At 37.9% G+C, this 15456-nt stretch overlaps 1 pseudogene; it reads left to right on the forward strand.

The window, feature by feature from the left end:
• Positions 1-15456, forward strand: part of LOC128018115 (transmembrane protein 132D-like) — a 114268-nt pseudogene that overhangs the window by 38953 nt on the left and 59859 nt on the right.

The raw sequence follows: 15456 nt of genomic DNA on the forward strand, positions 1-15456 counted from the left end.
TCGGCCTCTCGAACTGCATCGGGCATTGCCTCGGGAACTGCATCGGGCTCCGCCTCGACCTCTCGAACAGCATCGAGCACCTCCTCGGGACCTGCATCGGGCTCTGCCTCGGGAACTGCATAGGGCTCCGCCTCGACCTCTCGAACAGCATCGAGCACCTCCTCGGGAACAGCATCGGGCACCGCCTCGGGAACTGCATCGGGCATTGCCTCGACCTCTCGAACAGCATCGGGCTCCGCCTCGGGAACTGCATCGGGCTCCGCCTCGACCTCTCGAACAGCATCGAGCTCCGCCTCGGGAACTGCATCGGGCTCCGCCTCGACCTCTCAAACAGCATCGGGCACCGCCTCGGGAACTGCATCGGGCTCCACCTCGGCCTCCGGAACAGCATCGGACACCGCCTCGGCCTACGGAACAGCATCGGGCACCGCCTCGGGGATGGCGGCGGCCTACTCGGGAACGTCCTCCTGGACGGCAGCGTCCTGCTCGGGAATGTCCTCCGGGACGACAGCGGGCTGCTTGGGACCGTCCTCCGGGCTTTGATTAACGGTAGATGCCTGTCTCCTCCTCCTCCGCCCTCTATGATGGCGAGTCGGTGGCACCTTGACGGAAGACTCAGGCGTTGAGTCAGCCATCTTGTCTAGCAACACAGGTGTAGATTCGGCCATCTTGTGCTGTGGCGCTGGGCTGGTAGCAGTCTTGTCTGGAAACTCTGGTGTGGTTGTTGCATCCCACGGAGCACGATGGTGCAGGTAATCGGTAAACCCCCAAAAGTCCAGGATCTCCAACCCCTTCATCTCCCATTGAGGTAAAGGATCATCCAGGCAATTATTAAACAAATCCTTTAGTGCTGCATCATTGTAACCTAACCCGACTGCCAAAGTCCAAAACAATTGCGCCAGGCCACCCACCTCACTTCCCTTTTGATGAAGGGTGGTTAAGTTCCGGAATCTCCCCCTCCGTTCCTCCATGGTGGCTGGGGAACCGATTCAAAATCTCACACCGCTGGATCTAGGCATGATGGAGTCCTTCTGTGACGGTTGGGTTATGGGAAAAACACAAGGAGAGGGTAAGATCCAATTGCAGGTAAGGTTTATTGCACAAACAGGTTAAATACAAAATAAAACTGTCTTGAGAGACAAACCAAACAAAAAGGGAACCGGATGAAACGGATAAGAACACGAATGAACAAGAAGGTAACGAGAAGACTCGCAAGACAAGCACAACTCACACATAGGGTAAGGACTCCATACAGATGACAGAGAAAGACAGCTCTATATAGGGAGACTAATGACTGAGGATAGTCAACACCTGTGCGATTTAATTGGAGTGCAATTACTGTGACGACATGACCAGACTAGCGGAATTAAAGTGCCTATGGTGAAGTGCCTAAGGAGAAGTGAGCTCACTAGGGGACACCCAGGGAACAGAGACTGACAGCGTGACATAATTTTAAAATGACAATAATGCTGTGATCTATTTTTATAAATAAATAAATAAATAAATATATATATATATATAAATAGTTCACAGCATTATTGTCATTTTAAAATTATATATATATATAATTTATCAATATATATATATATATATATATATATGTATATAGTTATCATATGATTGTCTGAAAAACCACTAGGAATAATGGCAGCATCCATCACTCTATGATTAAAAAACTTACTCATATAAAACCTATCTAATCTAGCCCCTTTAACTTAATTATTATATGCTTTAATCCAAGTATACTGTTTTATCACTTCATTCCTATTTCTCCAGTCATCATTTAAATCATGCTCTTGAAACACTTTAGATAGCACTACACCTGATTGAAAATGTGGTTCTTTACTATTCCTATTAACATTAAAATTTTCAGTGCTATTCCAGTCTCCCACCATAACTATGCTAACACCTTTATCATATTTTGAAATATAACTTTTTATCTTTAAAAATAACTCGATCCACTCTGACCCAACATTTGGTGCATAGACATTAATAAATAAAAATGTTATTCTTTGAACCCCTGCATGGACAAATAACACCCTTTCAGCTTCTACTTCTTCAATTTTGAATATTTCAACAGTTAAAAAGTTTGAAAACAGAACAGCAACTCCAGCACTTGTACTAAAACCATGACTGTGTGCATATTTTCCCACCCACCATAAACCCCAATCTGTTTCATTAGACCTATAAGAATGAGTCTCCTGTAACATAACAATATCTATTTTCCTAATTTTCACAAATTCTGATAATATTGCTCTTTTATTTTGATCTCTTACTCCATTTATATTAAAAGAGTCTATTCTCATTTGCCCCATGTTCATAAAAGAGGAAAAGACAGGAATACAGGACAGGAAAAACACCCAGTGCATCAAAGTCATTTTCCTATTTTTTTAGAGACAAACCTTTACAATTTCTTAATTTTGTAGGCAGTTTCCTCAATCTAAATCTCTTTTTTTTCATTCAGTTCATCAAACCCAACAGTACGCTGTAATTTAACCACAGATTTCACAAATTTCTCAGTATCTGAAAAAGTCACTAATTTCTACTGCTCTTCCAAATGTCTCATCCAAAAACGTTTCCATTTTCCATTTGACAACATGCTTCAGAAAAACCTGACATTTGAGAGAATGTATCCTCATCTGCCTTATTTTCATCCTCTAGTAGACCTTCTACAGTACATTCCATTTTCTGATTAAACATTACAACTTTGCTAGTGCTTGCAGTCTCAAGACTCAAAAAATTATCATCCATATCATTTTGTACAACTATAGACTGACTTTCATCTTGTACTGCATTTTCCTGAACCACAATTCCTTCATTATCACTCTCACGTACTTCAGCTACAGCCTGTTCAGTTACCGTTTCCGTTCTATTTGACTATTGTCTCCAGTCAGCTCATTTACATCAGATACTACATTACAAGCAGGGAGGACAAGCAGTTCACTTGTGGCCTACATCACCGCACTCAAAACACTTATCCAGCTGTAGAAGCATAAATCATAAACGGCTTACCTTCATCCATGACCCGAAACGATATGTCCAGCGTTGGCTCTTTTAAAAACATGAAGACTTGCCATTGAAACGACATCACATGTTTCAATTCCAAACTTTACAACACAGCGATATGATTTTTAATTGGCTCGCGATTCTTCCAAACCTAACAAGTTCTCTCTCAATAACTTCATCGGGAATGAACGGCGGCACATTCAAAATAATTACCTCAGATGTTAACATGGCCAAAGGGAGGATTGGACAAAATCCTTCATTAATCACAAAGCCACTCTCAATAAGTTGTGCAACAAGTAGCTCCTCTTTAAGAAAAACAACAACCGCTTTGTTCATCCTTGACGCCGAAAGATATATTTTCGCAACCGATTTGTTCTCCTCCTGCTAATAGCACACTTTCCACCATAACTCCCTGTTCCGGCACACACCTGACACCATGGCGGAGTGAAGGAGATGGTGCACGCTCACCTGGAAGCCATTTATATTTGAAAACGACACAAACCAAAATCTAACTTAACAAAATAAGAAAACCTTTAGACAAATGAAGAAATAAAGAAAACAAGTAAAGAATTTTGGAACTGAAGCATTATTTCCCAGCACACCCTCCAGAGAAGAGAAGAGAAGAGAAGAGAAGAGAAGAGAAGAGAAGAGAAGAGAAGAGAAGAGAAAAAGGCAGTGACTGATGTGAGCTGTAAAGAGGAAAGCTGGTCATGGACAGACTGAGATTTAATGCAACGGTGATCAAGTGGCAAGAGCAACAAGGCTTAAAGAAAGAGAAAGATGGTATATCAACAGCAGAAAAAAAAATCCTCATGCAGGGGTAAGATGAAGAAATGTGCTTCAGAGAGGAGTGAACTTCACCAGGGAAGCCTGAATCAGATACTTGCAGGGGAAAGATGACAAAAGAAAAATAGATATTGTGAGAGATTAAACATTTTTGTTCAAGAAGGGGAGGGTCAAATCTGGTTTTACATCTGAATAGGCCTAGAATCTTCTCTATCAATGCCAAGATTAGTGCTTCCATGAGCCCTTTACTTGAGACAGTGATTACATCTTAAAAGAACAGATTACAGATGGTGGGTCACACACACACACACACACACACACACACACACACACACACACAATTTTGAACACAAAAATGTCATATTTTTTAAACAACCCGCACATAACCTTAGCCCTGTATTACATGTACAAAAATACACAAATCTGTCTGTTTTCATTAATAAAATCAACATAATGTAATCTTCCCTTTGCTTATATGTTTGCAAACATGATTATGTGTGTTCGAATGCCCTTTAGCAAATCTGGCCTGATTACCAAGCAGTCAAACAGGCAGTTAGCTAGGGTCTTTCAATACAGCCCCTGTGCGAGTAATATCTTGACTATGGAGTTTTATAACCCCAGTATTTATGACAGGCACTCATGGAGGAAAAAAGACTCTTCATCAACAGATGAAAACATATGGATCTGACATTACAAAAATTTTAGAGAGTGCTGAAATCTGAAAGGTGTATTTTGCAGCAGTCATATTTTGTAACAGTCTTTTATCATTATGCTTATATTGATATCCTCTATGCCACTCTGTATTGGTTCTCGGGAAGCTTTTAGAATCTGTTTCAAGAGCTCTAATGGTCCCTTGAGCTAAACAGGATTTTGAAAGTATTGAGCTGACAAACTTCCTGTTCCCCATGGGTACATAATGTTGCAGTTGTATGATCAATTATATTGATACATTAATCTGATTATAGTGTGATATGGGGTCAGCGTGACACTTTGTAAAGGTTTGGGAGGAACAGGAACTCTATCTGTTGTCATTTGCCTCAGACAACCTCAAAGGGACTTCTGAGAGCTGCTATGTTTGACCAGAGGAACAACTGGATTATATCACCAAAATGTCTCATTTCAGTTGTTTGTTTCTTTGTGTGATCTTAGAAATAATGAATTGAAGCTTTTGGGGGGAGAGTTTGTGTATTCATGTGTGTGATTGTGTGTAGGTCTGGGTTGTTGTGACTGTCCAGGCTTGGTTAAGTGGGTCTGATATGGATGTCATTGATTTCCTGTCCTCTGTAAGTAAACGGAGACTAAGGCCGGCGACACACTGGATGCGTGGCGCAAGCGTCTCAGCCGCGTGGCGTGTCGGTTTTTAATTCAGCTCCCATGTTAACAGGTTAGAACTTACAGACCGCCTGCGTGAGATGCGCGGAAAATGCGCGCATGCTAGAAATAGAACAGACGCCTATTTTTCACGCGACGTGCGCGTGTTGGAAGCGTTTCCAGGCAAAATATAATAGGAAAATGTGTTTATATGTCATTTTGTACACAAATACATATGTGTAAGGGAAACAGGTCAATTTAGCTCAAAGGGAATCATTTAAGATTTTAAAGGGAATTTGAACAGAATCACTGTTTCACGGCTGATCACTGAGACGCCCTGCGATTCACTGAACGAGCCGTTTAACATCAAATCTGCGCTGGATATTAATATCCAAAGTATAGTGAAAACACTATCAATTAGCACAGTAACAAGATCGGCAGTTTAAGGCATTAACTTGTAAGCACAAAACACAAGATACTTCTCTTTTCAATATGAATAAGGCTTTATTAGATCAATCTAGGACATATAAACTAATCTAACACATAAACGTTACATTTAAAACTTAACTCAGAACACGAAACTCTCAAACGGTAAAGAAAAGAAGTAAAGTTTGACGAGACTAGGTGGTGTTTCTTCTCATCGTGGCTAAGTAGCAGCAGGCGTGCAGGGCGACCCACACTGGAACCGCGCTCAAAGAACAGCTAACAGTGATGACTAAAAGCATGGCTAAAAGCTAAAGCTAGGTAGCAAAGCTACAAGCTAAAAGCAGGCATGACTGATAGCAAAAGCAGAGCTAAAACTAAAAGCAGACATGACTAATAGCAGAAGCATAGCTAGAGACTAAAAGCAAGATTTTATGGTGTCCTAAATATTTTAACTGGCCTGTCGGCCACACCTCAAATGTTGTCTTGACCAATCAGATATTGTCTTGGCTCGGGGGTATCATAAATCATATGTTTATCTTACCAAGCATGTGGTCCGAATTTTCCCACTCTTGCAGGGTCTAATTTTGGACATGATTCCTATAAAAATAATATGATATATTTGACAATTAAATGATTGTCAGGACTAATTCAAGCAAGCAGATTCGATTACATAGATACTAGACATGACTATATATCCTTAAGCTATCCCATAGTTATTAAAAGACATACACAATAAGTGATTATAACATGATAGTCAAATGTGTGGGTTACACATAAATGAATATGGAGTGAAGCAATGGACTGATTCATTTATAAGTCTTTTTGAGTTCATTCTGGTCCATATATATGTACAAAAGACAGTTTCTTTGCCATTCTCTTGACAATGACTTCTGTGGAGACCAGAGGTTCAAAGCCCTTCCCCCTTAGGAATTTCAGTCTGGTTCTGCTAGGTGGGGGGAAGTCAATGGAAGTGTTTAACTCATGGATTTCCATGTGATGTCCAGTGTTGCATTTCCATTACGAACAACAAATTTGACACCAAATTTCTTTCCTTCGAATTGAAATTGTAAATAATTGTTCTAGTGGTGTTAATGTTGAAAGCTGTTGTGTGAACAGGTAGGTTGCTCATCTTGCTTGGGACTTTGGTGCACTAGAACTGATTTATGACTTCCTGAGGAATTCGGCTCGTGTTTCAAACACAGCCCTGATCGACTCTTTAATTTGTCTGGTTCGAGTCATTTCTGCTACATATGAATTCATGATATTTTGATATTTTAAAGTCTATAGGTTGACATAAATTCAGATATAAATGTAATTTAAATAATAAATAAATAATTATCGATTTTCAAATATTGCACCTGTCAAACATAATCTATTTCGCCGTCAATACTTTTGACGGTGTGTTTTATCAGTAGGCATAGGTGTAGGTGTGTAAAAAAAAGTTGATGTTGTCATGAAGACAAGAGCCTGGTCTGTCAACGGTCTCCCCCTACAGCAGCAGCGCGCCAGCGCCGCGCCAGGCACGGTTCTGGTGTGCAAAGACACAGAAAACGCGAGGCAGCGTTTCAGACATGCGACGCTCACGCCACGCAGACAGTGTGTAACCGGCCTAACATCCTTTTCTTTGCCCCGTATTGAAAACCACACTGCCAGCCTCAGCTTTACACTCCTTGAACAGAACATCCTTAGGCTCATCTCCCCCTGCCATACACATACACCCACACACGCAAACCTGCTATGTATAGAAACACAAGCATTGCTCTCCAATGAGGATGGAACCCAAGGCCCTGCACAGGGGAGAGGCCTGGTGGCTAGAGCCCATATTAAACCCGCCAGCATTCCCCCACCCCCCACTGAACATGATTGTTCCCCCCGGTGCCCTCCTAACACCACTGTAGGGCTGCACGATATTGGGAAAAAATGACATTGCGTTATTTTATTTTTCTGCGATATATATTGCGATATGAAATCTAATCTAATTTTTTCTTACAAACAAAAAAACATTTTAATTTTTAATTATTTAAATTTGAGTAAATTATTTGTTCGTAACTTTAGGATATGGTTTGAATTGTTAACATATTAACTAACATGAACTTACCACAAGCAATACTTTTGTTACTATATTTATTAATCTTTGTTTATCTTAGTTTATAAAAACACAGCTGTTCATTGTTTGGTAATGTTACTTCACAGTGCATTAACTATGTTAACAAATACTGTATAAATTTTGATTTCAACAATGAAGGCTATAGCCTAAATGTTGAAATTAATAATGTTGTAGAAGTGCAGTTTAGTTATAGTACATGTTAAATAATGTAGTTAAATAGTTTAATAAATAGAACATTATTGTGAAGTGTTACAGATTTTTTTTTATACACCAATTCAGACATCTCGTGAGTTCAGTGTTGGACAGGTCAGTTGTTTAAACCGTTCATTAAATTTAATTGGTTCAAAAGAACCATTAGTTCGCGAATCAGACGTGTACGGCACGCGTTGTGTAATTATCTTGGCAGTTTAGGATATTGCACAAGATTTGACAACACAGAAAACATTTTATCACTGGATAGTTTTTTTTTCTTTTTGACACCATCGTGTCAATTGATTTTTATTAATATCCGCGGCCGGGGCTCTCTCGTACTCTCTCTCTCTCTCTCTGCTCGTTTCTATATGTGCCCTGTTAAACTGACAGGACTTAAAAACCCATGCAAATGATAAACTTTTTACTCTATGATGGTTAAGCTGTGCAATTAATCCCCGAATCACATTCATCAAGGGCCCGGGGAGCAGCTGGCCCATACGGTTAATGAATAACGGATCAACTACGACAGCCTACATCGCACATCCTGCGATTTGACTATCGTGGATTCGTACATCGCAATATCGATGCTTAAACGACACTTCGTGCAGCCCTACACCACTGGGCTAGAGTACTGTCAATCTGAAATGCTTAATGCCATTGGGTCAGAGCATTGCCAATCACTGCCTGATTCGCTGGCCATTGTTGCCTGTAAGTTGGATAATGCTCAACACCACTGGATTAGAGAACTATCATTGCTTTGGCAATGTGCTGCCTTTTTACCTTACCAATAAAGATACTGGAATCTGAATCTGTCAATCGCTGTCAGTGACACAGACCACATTTCTGTGGTAAGTAAATGCTCATTAATATATTTTTGGAATATCGCCCTGGACGCGCAGAGTCAATAATTATTCTGATTCCTTCCATGTGACTGATCAAGACCTTATATATAGCTAGTATACGTTCCCTGTGTCCAGTTTAACTACAATAATAATAGTAGTCTTTAATTGTCTAAATACTGTATATAAAGAAATACATAATCTAATACAGTAAGTAATTATATTTGAAAACAATGCTCCCAGCAACTAGGTAATACAAAGCCCTCTTTTTACATTAAAATATACTGTAGGCCTATACAATCATGTAGTGGTTACATTATGGTGTTCCTGTAGCTCAAACAGCAGAGCATGTTGCTAGCAATGGCAAGACAAGGATTTGATTTCAGAAAATGCAAAAACTGATAAATGTATGTTACATACTAGAAGGAGATGTTACACTGATTAATTACAACATTGGAAACCTAAAGGTTAAAATAGCACATAATCAAGCCCTGGGGTGTACTACATTATCACAGTATAATGAATATATTATTTAGATTTTCCAACTCAAATTCTTTTTCATAACAATGTGTAAGATGGTGTGAAAGACCTACTGTGTTATTAGTTTAACCAGTAAATAACTTGTTTGTTTGTGTTACCATTAAACACTCTGAAATCTATTCATAACTCACAAACTTGTTGAAAGTGATAATAGATACTAGACTTGTGCCGGTATTCGGTAATGCGATATATCACGGTAATGAATGTGCACAATATTGTTATCGTGGGCACTTCTAAATACCGCAAATAATTATATTACAAATTATTCTAAATTTGGAATGCATTTAAAGAATACTATTTCCATCAACTGGTCAAAATTCACAACACCGCTGTATGCTGCTTAAAGAGTGTGTGTTCTCTGATGTAAACAAGCACGTATGAGAAGCACGTGGAGGATGAAAGCACATTCACTCTCTGACAGCAGATGGCGCTAAACTGCAGAAAATGTCCTTTCACTGGAAAACCCTTAAATAAACCAGTTGGTCTACTCTCTAAAACATATTTAAATAATTTTAAATAGCCATTCAGATTTGTGTATTTGCTATGATGTTCATCACAGTGCCAAATAATTAAGTATTAAGACTTAATAGGCTATTTTAATCTGGACTACAACGTGCCATAGATATAGTTTGAAAATGTTTTGATTTTTTATTGTTAATTCACACTTTACATCAGGACTTCATTTTTAACATTAGTTAATTAATCGGTTAACATAAACTGCCAATGACAAATTCTTCTGAACATTCATTAATCTTAGGTTTTCCAATATTTAATAACACATTGTTAAAAATGTAAAGTTGCAAATGTATTATTTAATTAGCTAACATGAACTAGGACTTGTATTTTTTGTTTAACAAAGATTAATAACTTCTGTAGCAAATGTAGCTATTGCGAATGTTAATGGTCAACTAAAGAGATTGTAAAGTGATACCTATGGGTCTTTATAGTTCGTTTGCACTTTAATCTGTGCAAAATTTGTAACTTTATATATTTTTCTTTATTGTTTTATTTTATTTAAATGTTCAGTTATTTTTATTATCAGAAAAAAAGTTATTTAACCTATTATATTATACTATATTTATACTATGAGAAGTTTTTAAAAATAAATTTCAATACCGTAATAATAATGTTTACCGTGATAAAAGTATGAGCAAATAATCGCAACAGGAAAATTTTATACCAGCATATCCCTAATAGATACTAAATATAATTAGGATATTCCTTCAGTTTATGTTTTTTATTCTCAACAGAACCATGGTAAAAAAGGGAGTGTGCTTCCGTACAGCCACACCTAGCAACACACTACTATGGGACATCACCATTGACACAGGCCAAGATGGAAGTGTTGGAGTAATCTGTCAGAGAAAGTCATCTATAAACGTGAAAAGGTGAGTGTGTCTATTAAGGAAAATTTAATTAATTAATTTTAATCAGATGATTAAGTAATGATTAACCAACTTACTGTCATTGGGGACTCTGATTAAACATTGCCATACAGGAAATATTGTCCATGGAAACAGTGATTTTACATTCTAAAGCAGATTGGACAATTTATTCCGGTAATTTGTTGATTAGTCCTTATCTGTTGAAATCTATGGATTTTCGCTTTCAATTGAATTAACCACAAAACCACCAGAGAATGGCTAACCGACCTCACTACACGTGCACATATATGTTTGTCATTGAGCTCTGCATGTATGTGCGTGGTTTACTATAATTGCTTTAGATAGGAGCACAAAGGTCAGGGTTGTAAAGCAGTGTGTGTGTGTGTCTGTCTGTGTCAGAATCCTATTACGTAGTGAAAGCCTAACCTTAAAGGGATAGTTCACCCAAAAATGAAAATTATGTCATTAATGACTCACCCACATGTCGTTCCAAACCCATCTTTGGAACACAGTTTAAGATATTTTAAAGTTAGTCAGAGAGCTCTCAGTCCCTCCATTGAAACTGTGTGCACGGTATACTGTCCATGTCCAGAAAGGTAATAAAAACATCATCAAAGTAGTCCATGTGACATCAGAGGGTCAGTTAGAATTTTTTGAAGCATCGAAAATACATTTTGGTCCAAAAATAGCAAAAACTACGACTTTATTCAGCATTGTCTTCTCTTCCGGGCTGTTGTGAACGCCTTTGGTGTGAGAGACCCGGGTTCGAATCCACTGTGAGATACCAATGTGTCCCTGAGCAAGACACTTAACCCCTAGTTGCTCAAGAGGCATGCGACCTCTGACATATATAGCAATTGTAAGTTGCTTTGGATAAAAGCGTCAGCTAAATGAATAAATAAATGTAAATGTTCACTGCAGTGTAGTGATATCCGGTTCGCGAACGAATCACTTGATGTAACCGGATCTTCTTGAACCAGCTCACCAAATCAAACTAATTCATTTGGAACGGTTCGCATCTCTAATACGCATTAATTCACAAATATCTTAAGCTGTTAGTTTTTTTAATGTGGCTGACACTCCCTCTGAGTTCAAACAAACCAAATATCCCGGAGTAATTCATTTACTCAAACAGTACACTGACTGAACTGCTGTGAAGAGAGAACTGAAGATGAACACCGAGCTGAGCCAGAAAATTTGTTTTCTCAGAATTAACTACACCTTTCTATGCTATAGATGCAATAACTTTTAACCATCTGGTGTCAAACTTTATTTGTTCTTTTTAAGCATAAACCTATAGAACAATTTGGTGTTTGCAAACAGTGATCTTTTTTTTTTTTTTAGGGCGGAGCCTATCTGGTGGCAAAAAAATTACCTGTTTAAAGTAGCAGTCTATGGAAGCCATGGAATAAAATAATAAAAAAGGTGAGTTTGAATTTAAAAATTCTGACTTTTTTCTAGCAATTGAGATTATATCTCAAAATTCTGATAAGAAAAAAAATCAAGTCATCATTCTCTTTTCCCCTCGGCTCAGAATCATGAGTTTATAATCCCGCACTTCATGCTTTTTTTACCCTTAGAATTGACAAACTTGCAATTGTTGAGTTAAATTGATTTATAAAGTTTTAAGTAGGTGTCAGAACAGATAAGGACCCAAGAGCGGAATGAGGCTGAAAATTTACTTTATTAAATGGTACGTCTTAACGTCAAAAAACAAAACAAAACCCACTGGGGACAAAACTCAGTCTTTACTTCCAACTGCTCAGCGGGCAGGTCGAGCGCTCAGCCTCCAAGAGCGCCAGGAGAGAAGGGGCAACTAATCCAAAACGGTAGGCAAGAGAATGGTCGGACAGACAAGGGGTCAAGCGAGGTGCAGACAGGGCTGAGAACGGCGGGCAGTACCAGGGTCAAAAACAGTCCAGGTCGAGAACCAGAAGAGCAGTCCGAAATCCTCTGAGGGCAAAGCACACATTACACCAACTGGGCAGACAAACCAACGAACGTACTGACCAGAAAGGAGGAACAGGACAGAACCGAAGCCAAACGCCAAAACATCACAGAGCTGAGCGAAATCAGCTGGCGCTAGAGCGAAGGGAAGAAAAACCAGAGAAAATATATTAAAAGTCAGAGAGAGAGAGAAAATGGAAACAAAACGAATACAAGTGTAGAAAAATGAGTAAAAACGAAAAAAATAAAATAAAAAATAAACAAAGTAAAAAAAAAAGGAAGAAAAAAGGACAGATCATACCAGAGTCTTGACAGTAGGAGATTTTAGACTTGCATTTCCGAGAAAAAAAAAAGCCAGAATTTTGAGATAAAATAGGTAAATGTTTAAATAGTTGGCTATTTCATGCTGTAACTGCAGGGCTAATACAAGATGTCCCATATAAACTGCATATGTGAATATTATGTAAACCTATTGTTTAAATCAAATTGATGTTTTAAAAGTAGGGTAATCGTAGCAGGTTTCATCCATAGTCTGTCCGTTTAAATGTCTGCGTTTAGCTTCAAATGGCATCTTTGATGACAATATTCTATAGAAATTATTTGCATTCCGTTTCTGACATCAAAGGCAAATATATATATATAATTTCTTTTTTCTTTTTTGTTATTCTCTTATTCCATGGATTTTACCCGTTTCCCTCCACATGTTCTCAGTATTTTTTCTGCCATCACAATGCGCGCACAGCTGCATGTGATACTCCAAATTGGTCTATAAAATGTTCTTCTCATTTCTTCTGAAAAAACTTCAACTTGTTTTAAAAATGTTTAATTTTAAATATTTTTAAATTAATCTTAAATATTGCTGTGAGGCAAAGACGTTTATCCATCAGTAATCTGCTTTTTATTTTTTTATAGTTTTTTTATATAGCTTGATGCGTTAAAAAATAAACAAACAACAAACAAACAAACAAAAAAAAACTATGGTACACATCTATATTCAAGCAGTAATACAGGATAAATGTTACAATATTCTGCGATTTAAACATTTCAACTTTAATCAGCTTTAAGAATAGTAATAGATAATTCTGTTTGTATGACAAAGACATTTTTTGCGATATTGTTGGATATAATTTATTCATTAAGTTTTGTTTCATATGTGGTAAATCATGGTCCTATGGAACACAGGATAACTAGCTTATTTTATCAAGGACTTTTTTCAAAAGTAATTTCTATGTCAATCAATGTTTTTGATATAATTGCATTTTTGTCTCTACAATCATATCCATGCATGCATTTATACAAAAATTCTGTCTACAGAAAATAGCCATCAGAACTCTTAAGTTCATCCCCAGAGCATGAAAGCTTTGCATTTTAAAACTAAGATTTGAGACCAATGCATCAGATTATGGTGATCCCATGAAAGGTTGATACCGCAAGCTTTGTATCTTTTAAAGTCAACGTGAAATCAAAATTGGCCCTATTTACTTTTTTACCATATAATCAATTCCTGATGAACAAAATCACATCCTGTCCTACTTATTTTCACTCTGAAATATGACAAAAATAGTATGGATTGTGAATGGCAACAACAGTATGATCAATATATAATTATTGACTTAAAGACAATAGTTGCACTCGATTATTTGGAATGAAACAGAGCAACCTGCAAATAAAGTTTTACAATTTGATCAAAGAAGATTAAAAGGTTTTACATTATATAGTGTGAGGTGTTTAATAGCACTTTCTTTTTCAGATTAAACAAACTTCAAGCCGTTCTTCAGATGGATTTTAAAGTGGAGGATGTCAGCAGTCAATCAGAGATTCAGGTGATTAAGTGGGAGTTGAGGCTTCCAGACGAAGTCAAAATTACGGGGGCATCTGAAGGCACCACGAGGATCTGCACCACTCAGAGGGACTTTGTGGGCCTGGCTCCTCTAGTTATGGTAGGCTATGGTAATTCATTAAAGATGGCAAAAAAAGGGTAATAAGTCTCTATCTGAAGTTTCTATCTGGGACAGTAAAGCATTACATATTCATTTGCATTTTGAAAGACAGAATTGATCCAGCAGTGTACCAAGGGCTCAGCACTGTGACCGAGTTTGTAAATGTCATCTGCAAGACCGATCATGTTGACCTTTGGATTGTGTCCAAACATGAACAGATTTAGCCCTAATCAATCAGATTTTCTGTACAGCTGGACACTGTCCCAGAAATCTGAAAACCGCACAGGACAGAAAATAGCCAAAAAAAAAAAAAAAACTAATATGTTTGCCAGAACTTCTTTAGGAGAGTATACTTTTAGTCTACTTTTTATGTACTTATAGAAAATTAAACTTATGTATAATAAATGTTGGTCACACTTTAGTTTGGGGACCAATTCTCACCATTAACTAACTATTAGCTATTACTTCTCTGTAAACTCATAATTTGCTGCTAATTATTTGCTAGTAAGGTAGTTGTTAAGTTTAGGTATGGGGTCAGATTGAGGGATATAAAATATGGTCATGCAGAATAATGCATTAATATGTGCTTTATTAATGCGTTTCCACCGCAGGAACTTTACCCAGGAACTAGGGACTTGGTCCGGTACTTGGTGTGTTTCCACCGCAGGAACCAGGAACTAAATAAAAGTTCTGGGTAAAAAAATGCCCCCCAGAAAGTCCCTGCTGGCGAGGTGGTACTTTTTTAAAGTTCAGGAACTTTCGGGGGCGGGACTTTGGCGCTAAACATGCTGATTGGTTGAGTTGACGCAGCATTGGTTGAGTTCAACCACCATTTATTCGGATCAACATTTTCAAAATATTACTGTTATTGTGTCATGAAATGTAATTGTAAAAGTATTTCAGGCGAGAATGTAGTTGTTTGAAACTCTAATCTGTTGTTTATTTATAAAGACAGCGCCTATTTAAAAATGTGTTTC

Source organism: Carassius gibelio, chromosome A8 (assembly GCF_023724105.1).
Source record: "Carassius gibelio isolate Cgi1373 ecotype wild population from Czech Republic chromosome A8, carGib1.2-hapl.c, whole genome shotgun sequence".
NCBI classification, from domain to species: Eukaryota; Metazoa; Chordata; class Actinopteri; order Cypriniformes; family Cyprinidae; genus Carassius; species Carassius gibelio.